Below are 13,263 nucleotides of genomic sequence, written 5' to 3'. Positions count from 1 at the left end.
GGGGGAGTGTTTAGACCTCCATGAAAACGACTGCTAGGAGAGATGAAGTGAAGGAGGTACTACTACTCCTTGTTAGTAGCCAATGAACTGTCAGTGGAGGAGGGAGAGAGACTTCTTTAGTGGTGTGTAAATAATCCCTCACTAGGCCTTCTAGGTAACCCTAGTAAAACTTACTGGAAACTAGAAGAGGGGATAAGTTGGACAATGAAGGAAATCAGTGGGAACTGAAAGAGAATAGGATCGGCAATAGATATCAATGATAAAAATATATACATATGGAATATAGACTATTATATAATCAACACACAATAATATAAAACCTATACTGATACATATTTTGGTTACCAATCCAGCCCTCTGCCTGGAAAATGATTTTAGTGTTATTGAAAAGATATTTTAATATCCATTTATAGAAAAAAATACATTTACATTAAATTGAGTGTTTTAGCTGAAGCTTGTGGGACATGTCTGTAAACCTAAGTTCTTTGGTGATAGAGGCTGGAAGACCAAGAGTTTAAGGTTAATGTCTTATGTGCCTGCTCTAGGTATTGAGCCTTGGGAAGGGCTTCCCATGTGCTTCCCATGGGCTAACCTGCCAGTATAGAGAACGATAGTTTTCCACCTTTTCTCTTTCTCCCTCTTCCTGTTTTGATTTATTTTATATGTATGTGTATGTGTATGAATAGGTGGTCGATGCCTGCAGTGGCCAGAAGAGAATGGAGCTGGAGTTATAGGCATCTGTGAGCTACCTGACGTGCGTGCTGGGACTCTAACTCTGATTCTCTGTAAGAGCAGCAAGTATTCTCTTTTTCTAAGATGTAGGCTTATTTTTATTTATGCTTCAATGTACGGGTGTATTGTGAGTGTATGCTACATGTGTTTCCATTTGTACAGAGTCTAAAAGAAGGTGTTGGGTTCCCTAGAACTGGAGTTCCAGGTTGTTGTGAAGCACTTTATGTGAATGCTAGGGACTAAACTCAGGTTGTCTAGAAGAGCTGCAACTGTTCCTAACCATTGAACCATCGTCCCTCCAGCCCACAGCAAGTACTCTTAACTGCTGAGTCATCTCATCTGGCTTCCCACCTTTTCTTTGTTGTGGTGCTCAGAGTTAAACTCAGGACCTATGACATGGTAGGGCTTTTACCCTGCCTCTGCTTATTGAGTTCAGGCCTTCCCAGGCCTGTATGTTACAGCCCCTTCAAGAGGCTGTGGGCAATTGGGGCAGAATTGGATGTAACAGGTGCTGTTGTGTGGCTCAGTACTCAGGTGAGGACCTCATGACCTTCCTCCTCTTCCTCCTCCTCCTCCACTTCCTTGTGTTGACATTATTATAAGTTGTATATTGCCATTCCTTGTTTATACAGTGCTAGGGGAGGAACCTAGGGCTTGATGCATGCTATTAGGCAAGCGTCTGCCAAGAGAGCCACATCCCCAGCCCTATTTTTTTTGGAGACAGGTTCTCACTTTGTAACTCTAGTTGTTCTGGAGCTTGTTTTGAACTTTCAGCTGTCCTTCTCTTTCTGCTTCCCAAGTGCTGCAATTTTCTATTTTAAAAATCAAAATTTCAACAGGTACTTATTTTTTCTGTGTATGGATATGTATGTGCCACAGTAACTGTATGGAGGTCAACTTGTGGAAGTATGTGTCTCTCCTTCCAGTTTGGTCTCATGGCTTGGCATCAAGCACCTCTACCTGCTATCTAACTGTTCCTCTTTTTCTTTTTAAAAAATGTTCACTGTTTTATGAATTTGTGATCCATGTTTGCTGAGGCCATGGTAATCTTCCCTGTATCATTCCAGTTTCAGAAATGTAGGCTGCCAAAGAGAGCACTGAAGAACAATTGTTTTACAGTTATTTGTTTGTGTGTGTGTGAGATTCCGTGATGTGCATGTAAAGGTCAGAGGACAACTTGTAGGAGTCTGTTTTCTCCTTTCAGTATGTTATTCTTGGAGATAGTCAGGCATGGTGGCAAGTGTCCTTAGTTATTGAGCTATTGAAGTGGAAACTTCCAGTTCTTTGGAAAGTATGCTAAATGATGTTTTCCTGAAGCAGACACAGGTGAAAGGATTTTTGGATATAGCAGACACATGAAAGGACGCTTGATGAAGGAGTATAAATATGACCCCCCCAGACAGTGGGAGACAAGCACTGAGCCTTGGTTTGGTTTGCTCCATCTTGCTATTCTTTGCTAAAGACAGGCATGCATTGGTTCACCTTACATAGAGTTGTTGAGTTCAACTTGTGATACACCTACTTGGAGAGAGACTCACCAAAGAACTGCTCATGTTTCCTTCCTGTGGCAGCTTGCCTCTTCAGCTGTCTTGCCTAAGGCCAGTTGTCGAGCCTTTTGGTTTCTTCAGGATTGAACAATACTTGCCTGGAGTCTGCTTGCTGAAAGGACTAGCTGCTGGTTCGTGCCTGGTGTCTGTTTGCCTAGAGGAATGATCTGCAGCTGCTGAATCGAATTTCGTTTTTGCTATGGGACCGAACTGCTTGCTGCCCAAGAAGATTAAGCTCGCGCCCAAAGAATTACTGCTGAACAAGTTCACATCTCTCTATTCTAATAACTTTTCTCTTCCACTACCTCTGCTGGACTAGAGGAGATATTGAACCCTTATTAAAAGTAGATTGCAAAAAAATTATGCCTACAAGCTCTCTTGCTGGCTTTTGAGGGAGTGGTGTGTGTATGTGTGTAAATATAAGTAGTTTATTAATTTAAAAAAAACCCTGTTAGGTGTTTTGCCTGCATGTGAATGTCTATGTACTACATGTGAGCCTGCTACCCATGGAGGCTAGAAGATGGCATTGGATCCCCTGAAATAGGAGTTACAGGCAGTTATGAGCCACCACAGAGGTGCTGGGAACCAAACCTGGGTCTTTTGCAAGAACAGCCAGTGCCTTTTAACTACCGAGTTACCGTTCCAGCCCCAAGAAGTAAAAATTTTAAACTTATTCTCTTGAAGAAATGGTATAAAACAATAACAGGGCAGAGATGAAAATAAGTTGAAAGAAATTAAGGGGCTAAAAGACAACAATAGAAAACAATAAAACACCCAACATATGGCTAAGTTTGTGTAAATCACATTTTTGAGCCATTTCTTGTTGTTAACCTATTTCAAGACAGTAGAAAATTCATCTTTGAATTACAATTTATTTGCTTTTCTCAACTGGGCAGTAGTGCCTCATTCCTTTAGTCCTAGCACTTGGAAGGAAGAGGCAGAGGCAGGTGGATGGATCTCTGAGTTCCAGGCTAGCCTGGTCTGTGGAGTGAGTTCCAGGCTAGTCAAGCTATGCAGAGAAACCCTGTCTTGAAAAACCAACCAACCAACTTCAGACCTCCACACATGCATTATACATACATATATATAGTAATAATGAATACTTAAAATCAATAAATTAAAAAAAACTGAACTCTTGAAACTCACTACTTTAAGCAGCCTCCAGACATTTTCATATGCATTCTTGGGTAAAAATTGTTTCTGCTGGAAGTAGTGTCTAGGAACAGCATTTTTAGTTATGTCTCCATGGTTCTTTTGGGGCATGTGCATGTTCATACTCTTTTCGTTATATTTGAGAGTTTTCCACTCATTTGTTGTTGCTTTTATATTTGCTACTGGGTTGTTTTTTTTTGTTTTTGTTTTTGTTTTTTTGTTTTTTTTTGGTTTTTCAAGACAGGGTTTCTCTGTGTAGCCCTGGATGTCCTGGAGCTCACTCTGTAGACCAGGCTGGCCTCGAACTCAGAAATCCACCTGCCTCTGCCTCCCAAGTGCTGGGATTAAAGGCGTGTGCCACCACCGCCTGGCGGTTTTTGTTTTATTATTAATTGTGTAATACACAGAAGAAATTTTACCATTTTAACCATTTTTTTTGAGAGTTCCATGGATTAGTCTTGGCTCTCTTGGAACTTGTAATATAGACCAGGTTGGCCTTGAACTTGCAGCGTTCCTTACTCTCTCCACTACTGAGATTACAGGTGTGACTACCACAGTTAAGCCATCTTAACTTTTTTTTTAATTTTAATTTTTTCTTTGCTTTTATTCCTTTTTTTCCCCCTCTCTTTTGAGATGGAGGTCTCATGTAGCACAGCTGGCCTGGAACTTGGTAATGTAGCTGTGGATGGCCTTAAGCCCCTGCTCCTCCTGCTTCCTTCTCTCAAGTTGGGATTACAGGTATATACCACCATGCCCTGTTTTATTTTAGTCATTTTCTTTTTTGAAACAGTCTCACTATGTAGCCTTTGGCCAGGAGCTCACTATGTAGACTAGTCTAGCCTCAAATCTTTAGAGATCTACTTGTCTCTGTCTCCCAAATCTTGGTGTTAATGAAATGTGCCTCCACATAGGGTTCGTTTTAAGTATTTCTTGTTTTGTTTTGTTTTTGAGACAAGGGTTTTTCTGTGGAGCCCTGGCTGACCTGGACCTCTGTAGACCTACCTCTGAAGACCAGGCCGGCCTCAAATTCACAGATTCACCTGCCTCTGCCTCCCAAGTGCTGGGGTCAAGAGTTGCCCAACCATCACCCAGCTTAAGCATTTTTTTAAAGTGTAATTTCTGGCATTCAGTGTATTTCCAAAGTTATATCCCTATTGCCAATTTCCAATTTCCATAAAGACTTTTTGAAAATTGAAGCATTTGAAACAGAATCTTAGTACCTTATTAAACAATAATTTCTAAATGTACCCCCTAGTCCCAAGGCAAGGTCTTTGGTAGTCTCTAGTCTACTGTTCCTTTGATAATTTTTTCCCTGTGTGTTTATGGGCTTCATCCTTTTATTGATAGTTTTTTTTTCCCAGCTGCACCATACTGGAGCATTAGAGATCCAAGAAGTGGCTGGGCACATCAGGCATATTCCATCTTCTCAGAAGGGCACTGGGTGTGCCCTTCAGGTGTGGCCTGGTCAATTATTGATAGCCTACTTAGATCACTATGAGGTCCTGGTTAATGAGCAACACCACTAGTAGTAGTATCTCCTTAGCCAGGCATTCTTGGGAAAGGTGGCCAGTTTTACTGCCACGGTAATGTTTCTTTTTCCCTGTGGTTCTTTTAACTTTAAGGAACTTCTTTTAAACTTAAATTACATTTATTTATTTATGCATGAGTATGCATACTCATGTCCTTCACTATGTGTGAAGGTCACAGAACAGCTTGTGGGGCATTAGTTCTTCTCTCTTAACACTATGTGGGTCCAGGAATTTTAATTTAGGTCATTAGGCTTTGTTGCCATCACCTTTACCAAATGATGCATCTCACTAGCCCTTACAAAGTTTTTTTGTTATTGCTTGCTTTAGAGTTTGGAGATCACATTTATAATTAACATTGTAAGTTCTTTGATTGGTGGGGCATAGGTTTTTTTTTTTTTTTTTTTTTTTTTGGTTTTTCGAGGGGCATAGGGTTTTGTTGATATGTTCTAAAAGTTTTTTTTTCTCTTAGTTACAGTGTTAGGTCCCACACAGAGGCACACAAGGAACAGTTCCTTATGGGGGTATAAAAGACTTATTTATTTACTTATTTACTCTATCTATTTATCTACCTACCTATCTATCTATCTACCTACCTACCTACCTACCTACCTATCTATCTATCTATTTTGTTTTTCAAGACAGGGTTTCTCTGTGTAGCCCTGGCTATCCTGGAACTCACTCTGTAGACCAGGCTGACCTTGAACTCATAAATCCGCCTGCCTCTGCCTCTCAAGTGCTGGGATTAAAGACCTGCGCCACTACTGCTCAGCAAAAGACTTATTTTTATTTCATTGAGTTTTACCCAAATGCAAGGGCATCAGATTCCCTGTCACTGCAGTTACAGACAGTTATAGGCTACCATATGGGTGCTGGGAATCGAACTTGGTTCCTTTGCGAGAGCAACTAGTGCTCTTAACCGCTGAGCCATCTGTCTGGTTGCTATAGCCCAAGAGCAATTGTAGCAAGACTCTGGAGTTGCAGGAGTTGCAACATTCTAACCTCTGACTCACTGAAGTTCTAATCAGTTAGCCTTTGCCTTTGCAAAGATAGAGTCAGTCCATCCTCCCATCCCCCCAAGACAGGCTTTCTCTGTCTTGCCCTGGCTGTTCTTCTGTAGACCAAGCTGAGTTTGAATTTAGAGATTTGCAGGCTGCTTCTGGGATTAAAGGCATGTGCCATTACTGCCAGGCCAGAAATTCTTGTTCATGCTGTTTATATTTGGCAACTGTTTTTCAATACACTATTTGTATTAGCCATAGTTATTTTACATCCTCTATCTGATAATTTCAAATTCTCCATCATATGTGAGTTTCGACTTGATGCTTACTTTGACTTTTTAGACTGTTGTTCTTTTGTTTTTTGTTTTCTTATTTTGCCCTGTAGCATGCCAGCTGGCCTTGTCTTTGTGGTTGGAAGCTAGGCTTGCTATATCTAGTAACAGAGGTAGCTCTCTGGATTTTCGTATGTGGTTTTGTTTTTGGATACTATTGATCAAACTCAGCCTCATCTGCCACACAAGTGTTAGGACAGACTGTTGTGAGTTCACCATCTGTAGAACTAAATGAAGGTCCTCTTGAAGAGTAGCCAGTGGTCTTAACCCCTGAGTGGCCCTCTCCAGCCCAGGTTTCTCGTTTTGACCTTGGGAAATGTTTCCTGAGTTTCATATCCACTTGGGTAAAGCAGGAAGACAAGAAAAGTCTGGGGACATTTTATTGCCTTTCCTCCAAGAAGATAGATAATGCTTTGGGCATATTCTAATATGTCGATATCTTTGATATACTTTACCTCATTCCTGTTCAAGTCATGAGGTTCATTCTTCAAACATTTCCAATGAAGGCTTCATAAAAAACCAGGTAGTTCCTAGGAAAAAAAAGTATGTGAGACTGAGGCCATAGTGGTGGTTTCATTTTTTTTCCTATGACTTACAGTTGTGAGTGGCCATTGAGTTCTAGGAATCGAACCCGGGTCCTCTGGAAGAGCTGGAAGAGCAACCAGCGCTCTTAACCGCTGAACCATCTCTCCAGCTGTCGCCAGCTGCTGCTACAGGGGTTTAACTCTTCACTCAATCCATCCTTGGCTTCCAGCAGCTTATCAGAAGCTATTTTAAGTACTTTGTTTCAGGTAAACAATGGCTCCTCGTATTTGCTTGTCTCTAGGGTTTTTGTGGTATGTGTGTGTTGTTCTACCTAGGACCTGAGATCTAATGGATCTAAGATAAGCTAACAACCCTCAGTTTGTTCAGTTTTCCTCCTCACTCTCCCTTGAAGAATGAATTAGAACCTGCTCCTCACAAAAGACTAAGAATTCAAGTGTTCCACAAGTACTTCAAACAAGTAAGAGCACCAGAAAAACTTTGTATAGAGCAATGGATAATAATAGAATAAAAAGTGTTCTCAGTGATAAAGATATGCTTAATGTGTTTCAAAAGGCCTGGTGTAGTCCTCCATGCAGGTAAAACACCCGTAGGCTCTGATTTATTCTTTCTGCGGTGTGCTGAACAGTGAACTCAGGACTTCATGCACATCTTTCCACCCAATTTCATCCCCAGTGCAGGAATTGAGATGATTATTTGAATTGTTACCACCCTGTCTTGTTACTATTATACTTAGTGGATAGTGTAGTAGGCACAGTAGCCTTGCTGTGAAAAATAAAGCTTAGGTAAAGTTATGTGTTTAATCTGGAAAGTTGGCTCAGAGTTTAAGAGCATTTGCTGCTCTTGTTGAGGACTCAAGTTTGGTTCCAAGAATCCACATGGCTTCTGACAGCTATCTAAAACTCCAGTTTCAGGGTATTCAGCACCTTCTTCTGGCTTCTCTGGACATCAGGCATGCACACTTTCAGACAAAACACATGTGTGTGTGTGTGTGTGTGTGTGTGTGTGTGTGTGTGTAATAGAAGTACATACATTTGAAAAAATCAGAATCAGAACTTTTTAGTTCATCTTTTTTGTTTATATGAGTACACTGTAGCTGTCTTCAGACACACCAGAAGAGGCCATTGGAGATGCCCATTACAGATGGTTGTGAGCCACCATGTGGTTGCTGGGAATTGAACTCGGGACCTGTGGAAGAGCAGTCAGTGCTCTTAATCGCTGAGCTATCTCTCCAGCCCAGTCATCGAGAATTTAAACAAGACATTAGTAAAGACAATAAAGAACAAAGATTAAAAAATTTTGAGATGAGGGCTGGAGAAATGGCTCAGCAGTTAAGAACTCTGCTCTTCTAGAGGTTCTGAGTTTAATTATCAGCAATAACCATCTATAGTGTGATGTATAGTAATATAGTGGCTTATACCATCTATAATGTGATTGGATATCCTCTTCCAGCATGCAGGGGTACATGCAGATATAGCACTCATATACATAAAATAAATCTTTCAAAAAATCTGGAGACAAAGTAGGCATGGCAGTACTCAGTGATACCTGAAGTTCAGGTGGTAGAGACAGTAGGGTCAGAGGTTCTTGGTTGTCTTCACCTGCATAATTGAGTTTGAGACCAGCTGGAGGTATAGGAAGGACTCTGTCTCAAATACCACCACAACATAAAACTAAAAAATCCCTCAAGCAAAAACCATAGGCACTTTGGAAGCAATGTGCTCTATTAACCTGCTATGTGTGTGTCTTACTGTCTCTTTAGTCCTTTTAAGAACTTTAGTATTCAGAATTCTGAGGATTATCTGCTAGGATAACTGCTTTTTCACTCTTTAAGAAGACAGTTTTTTGTGGGGTTCTTGTATTGAGCCCAGGGCCTTGCACACATTAGGCAGGGGCTCTGCTTTATCCCTAGCCCTATTTTCCATTAATTTTTATTACTGTTTTAAGTTTCTCCAAAGGATGCAGTATAGGATTGGATTTGACTGGAATTGCACATACTGATTTTTTTTTACTGAATAATTATAAATGGAAACTATAATTCTCAAATTGCATTTTGCAAATAAGGGCCTCCAAGCCTTAGTTTTCTGTAATAAAATTCTTTTGGTTTTTAAATCTGGTCAGTGTGTATAAAATGCACATTAAAATTTGGTAAGGGTTTGTGAAGAACATTCTTCAACATTTCTTTTCTTTTACTTCTTACCTTCCTTTCTTCTTTTTTTGTCTTTCTTTAGTTTGTGAGACAGGGTTTCTCTGTGTGGGCTTGGTTCTCCGAGAACTCACTCTTTAAACCAGGCTGTCATCCACCCCACAGAAGGCCTGCCTTTGCCTTCTGAGTGTTGGGATTTGAAAAGCATGTGCCACTACTGCCCTGCCAGCAGCTGGTCTTCCAGTGGTTAGTATTCAGTGACAGAGAAAACCTGCATAGGCTTCTGCCTTATTTGGTAGCAAAAATAAAAGCATGAACAAAATCTACAGATGAGTATATGTGGCTGGAGAAAAGGCTTAGCCGTTAAGAGCCCTCATATCCTGCTCTTGTAGAGGATACAACTGACTTCCCAGCAGCACCTATCTATGACACTATCCATAACAGTTCCAGGGGATCAGTGCCTTCCTTTTGATCCTCTTAGGCACTACATATAATAAATCTAAATAACTAAAAATCGACTTACGCCTTACTTTCTAGACTTATACAGTCAGTATCTGACAGCCATGAAAATAATATTTTTATGATACCTAAATAGGGCACTGTCACAGTCCTCAGGGAATTGGATCCCGCTATGGATGGTTGTGAGGCACCATATGGCTGCTGGGAGTTGAACTCAGGACCTCTGGAAGAGCAGACAGTTCTCTTACTCGCTGAGCCATTTCTCCAGCTCCCAAAGGGAGACTGTTTTTTTTAAACACTTCTATTTCAGTGAGCTTTTCGTTTCCTTGAATGGTTTCTTCAGGCTCATGGTTTCAGTCTGTCATGACGACGAGAGTGTAAGGCAGCTCCAGAAGCAGAGAGAAAATGCTTGTGCTTTGGGACACTCTGACAGTACCTGACTAACACAGATGTAGAGGCTCACAGACATCTATTGAACTGAGTACAGGGTCCCCAGTGAAGGAGTTAGAGAAAGGAGCAATGGAGCTGAGGGGTTTGCAGCCCCTTAGGACGAACAACAATATGAACTTAGTAGTACCCTCAGAGCTCCCAGGGTCTCAACCACCAACCAAAGAGTACACATGGAGGGGTCTGATTGTTCAGGCAGCGTGTGTATAGTAAAGGATTGCAAATTCAATCATCAATAGGAGGAGAGGACCTTGGCCCTGTGAAGGTTCTGTGCCCCAGTGTAGGGGAATGCCAGGGCCAGAAAGTGGGAGAGGGCAGGGTGGCAGGCATGGGGAAGTGGGAGGCAACAGGGGTTTGTTTTTGTTGTTTTTGTTTGTTTCTTTGTTTTTTGGAGGGGAAACTGGGAAAGGAGAAATTTAGATGTAAATAAAGAAAATATCTTTAAAAAAGTCCTTTTTATTATTTTTCGGTCCTCAACATGTGGGATGGCCTCTGTACACTCTGAGTCAATGTTTACTTAGTTAATCCTCTCTCTGGAGTCACCTCCACACATACTCTAGCCATATGCTTTGCTAATCTAGACGTTTCTTAATCCAGTAATAAAATTGACAAGCAAGATCAGTTGTTCTAGCTCCAGTGAGGATTGAATTTTTAAATAAAGCAGGGCATGGATCTATTGGATTGGTGAAAAGCTGATTGTCAGTTATTGTTTAAAGTGAAGTTTATGGGGATGGACAAATGAAATCACTGTTTTAATCTAGACCTGATAATTCTGAAACTACTCAGATGCACATTTTTTATGAGGGTTTCATTATAGCTCAGATTCGCCTCAGACCCAGACATATCACAGTCTTGTGCTATTGTACTGATTGACACACCTGCTCCCTTTTCTGCTCAATATTTCATGAAGAGCCGATCAGCATGAAAATTTTGGGGAAATATGGTCAACGATGCTTTCAGGTTTTTAATCTTAATTTTTTTTGTTTGTTTTTGTTTTTGTTTTTTCAAGACAGGGTTTCTCTGTGTAGCCCCTAGCTGTCCAGGAACTCACTCTGTAGAACAGGCTGACCTCAAACTCAGAAATCTGCCTGCCTCTGTCTCCCAAGTGCTGGAATTAAAGGCGTGTGCCACCACTGCCCGGCTTTATCTTAGTTTTTGACTTACACATGAAGTTTTAAGAAAATAAGTGAGGGGCTGGAGAGATGGTTCACCGGTTAAGAGCACTGATTGTTCTTCCAGAGGTCCTGAGTTCAATTCTCCGCACCCACATGGCGTCTGGTGCCCTCTTCGTGTGTGTCTGAAGAAAGTGACAGTGTACTCATATAAATAAAGTAAATCTTTTATTTATTTATTTATTTATTTATTTATTTAAAAATGTAGGTGAGTTAAGGCAATAAAAATTTTCGGGCAATCAAAGGGAATGTGTTTATTATAAACAGGTAGGAGAAATGCTACTTGTTATATCCCTCCTCCCATATGTTTTTCCTTTTTTTTTACCTCTTACCATGTAAGATGTGCATGCCACAACATAGACATGTTAGAGGCCAGAGAGCAACACTACTGTGAGGAGTTGGTTTCTCCTCCTTTTCATGTGGCTTCCAGGGATTGGCCCTTAGGTCACCAGGTTTGTGTGACAAGCACCTTTACTCACTGAACCATCTTGTTTGCCTTCTGATTTGAGACAGGATCTCAGTTTGTAGTCCACTTTGGCCTGGAACTCACTATGTAGCCCAGAGGTTGTGTGCAAAGGCATGGCTATTCTTCCACCTGTTTCAACCTCTTGTGTGTTAGGATTACAATTATGACGGATCACACCTGGCTCACAACCTGAGTGAACTTACTTAGATGGCACTCAATGTTCACAAATTTGAGTATTTTATAGTATATGTATGTATTTTTAAAAATCTGAGAACTAATTATACTTTATAGATGATTTGTAGCTTGCTTGTTTTAGTTGGCCTTGCAGTTCATTCAAGTTGAACTTTATTCTTTCAACATTTGAAGTGCTCCAGAGTTCAAAGCTTTTAAAAAAATCTTTATTATTTTATGGATCTGTATGGGGGTGTATGCGCATGTGTGTGCAGGTGCCTAGGGAGGGCAAAAAAGGACAGTGAACCTTCTGGATTTGGGTTATATAATGTTCTGAGCTACTCAATTGGATGTTGTGAACTGAACTCAGGTTTTTTGCAAAAGCTGCAAATACTTTTTAATTCCCAACAAATTCCATGGAAGAGATGAGAATAGCTTGAAGCCCTTGTGCCAGTGGAGTAATTGCCAGGGGAAGAGCTGTGTCCCAGTAAGAGAATAATCTGACGCATCTGATAATTGAATTTAGCTTATCAGGTTTCACAGTAGGCACTTTTGCCTGATTGAACCATTTTGTCTAACTTTTCTGATTTTATAAAATATGGTTTGTTATATAATATGGTCTTATATAGATCATAATTTTCTTTTATTTAGTTATTTTTTTGAGATGGTTTTCCCTAGTATCCCTGGTTGTTCTGGAACTTACTCTGTAGATCACGCTGACCTTGAACTCAGAGATACACTTGCTTCTGCCTCCTAAGTTCCTCTTTTCTTTATATCTTTATGGAAAAGTTTGAAAAGGATTGAAGTTAGCTTTATTTTAGAAGTCTGTTAGATTTTGGCAGTAAATCTTTATGGTCATGTCTAGGCTTTTCTTTGTTGGAGACTATTATTCCTTCAATCTCATTTGTTACAAATCTGCTTAAATTGTGTCTTCTTTAATTTGGTAGCCACATGTGTCTAGGAATCTCTTCATTATTTCTAGGTTTCCTAGATATTCAGCATATAAAATTACAAAATATATCTTAAGCATCACTGGATTTAATTTCTAATTTCCATCTTTTTACTTTGTCTGTGGGTGTATTAATTTATCTTTTCAAGGAATCATTTTTTGGTGGTTTGTGTGTTTGTGTATATGGACAGTTTGCATGTATGTCTATTTGTGTACCATATGTGTGACGGGTGTCTGGGGAGGCCAGAAGAAGATGTAGGATCCCTTGGTTCTGCAGAATCGAACCTGAGTCCTCTAGAAGTCCAGCCACAACTTTTAATTTTTTTCATCATTTTTAATTATTATTGAGGGCAAGGTCTCAGTATCCCAGGCTTGCCTCATATTTTTTATGTAGCAAAGGATGATCTTGAATTTTTGTTGCTTCTGCCTCCAGTTCCAGAGGAATAGTATTATAAGCACATGTCCCCATATGTATTTTATCTGTTGTTGGGGATCAGACCTGGAATTTCTGTTTGCTAGTTAAGTACTCTACAAGCTGAGTACATCCCGTCTCCAACTCATTGTTTTATGATTCTTTGTATTGGTCCTTTAGTCTCCATTTTCCTTTTTTTTTTTTTTAA

General features: G+C 40.3%; 1 protein-coding gene across 10 annotated transcripts in view; it reads left to right on the top strand.

Annotated features, from left to right (window-relative positions):
* Atrx (ATRX chromatin remodeler) overlaps positions 1–13,263 on the top strand; it is a 139,114-nt gene that overhangs the window by 15,296 nt on the left and 110,555 nt on the right. The window contains exon 1 of one of the 10 annotated variants that reach the window (XM_031366390.1): positions 6,952–7,081. The exons of the other annotated variants lie outside the window; for them this stretch is intronic. The gene's annotated coding sequence lies outside the window, so the exon portion shown is untranslated. Of the gene's footprint in view, positions 1–6,951; positions 7,082–13,263 lie in introns of those variants that run through there. 10 annotated transcript variants of the gene reach the window in all.

This window comes from Mastomys coucha, chromosome X (assembly GCF_008632895.1).
Source record: "Mastomys coucha isolate ucsf_1 chromosome X, UCSF_Mcou_1, whole genome shotgun sequence".
Classification (NCBI taxonomy): Eukaryota; Metazoa; Chordata; class Mammalia; order Rodentia; family Muridae; genus Mastomys; species Mastomys coucha.
Note: the sequence above shows the minus strand (reverse complement) of the source record. Positions and strands in the feature narration are given on the sequence as shown.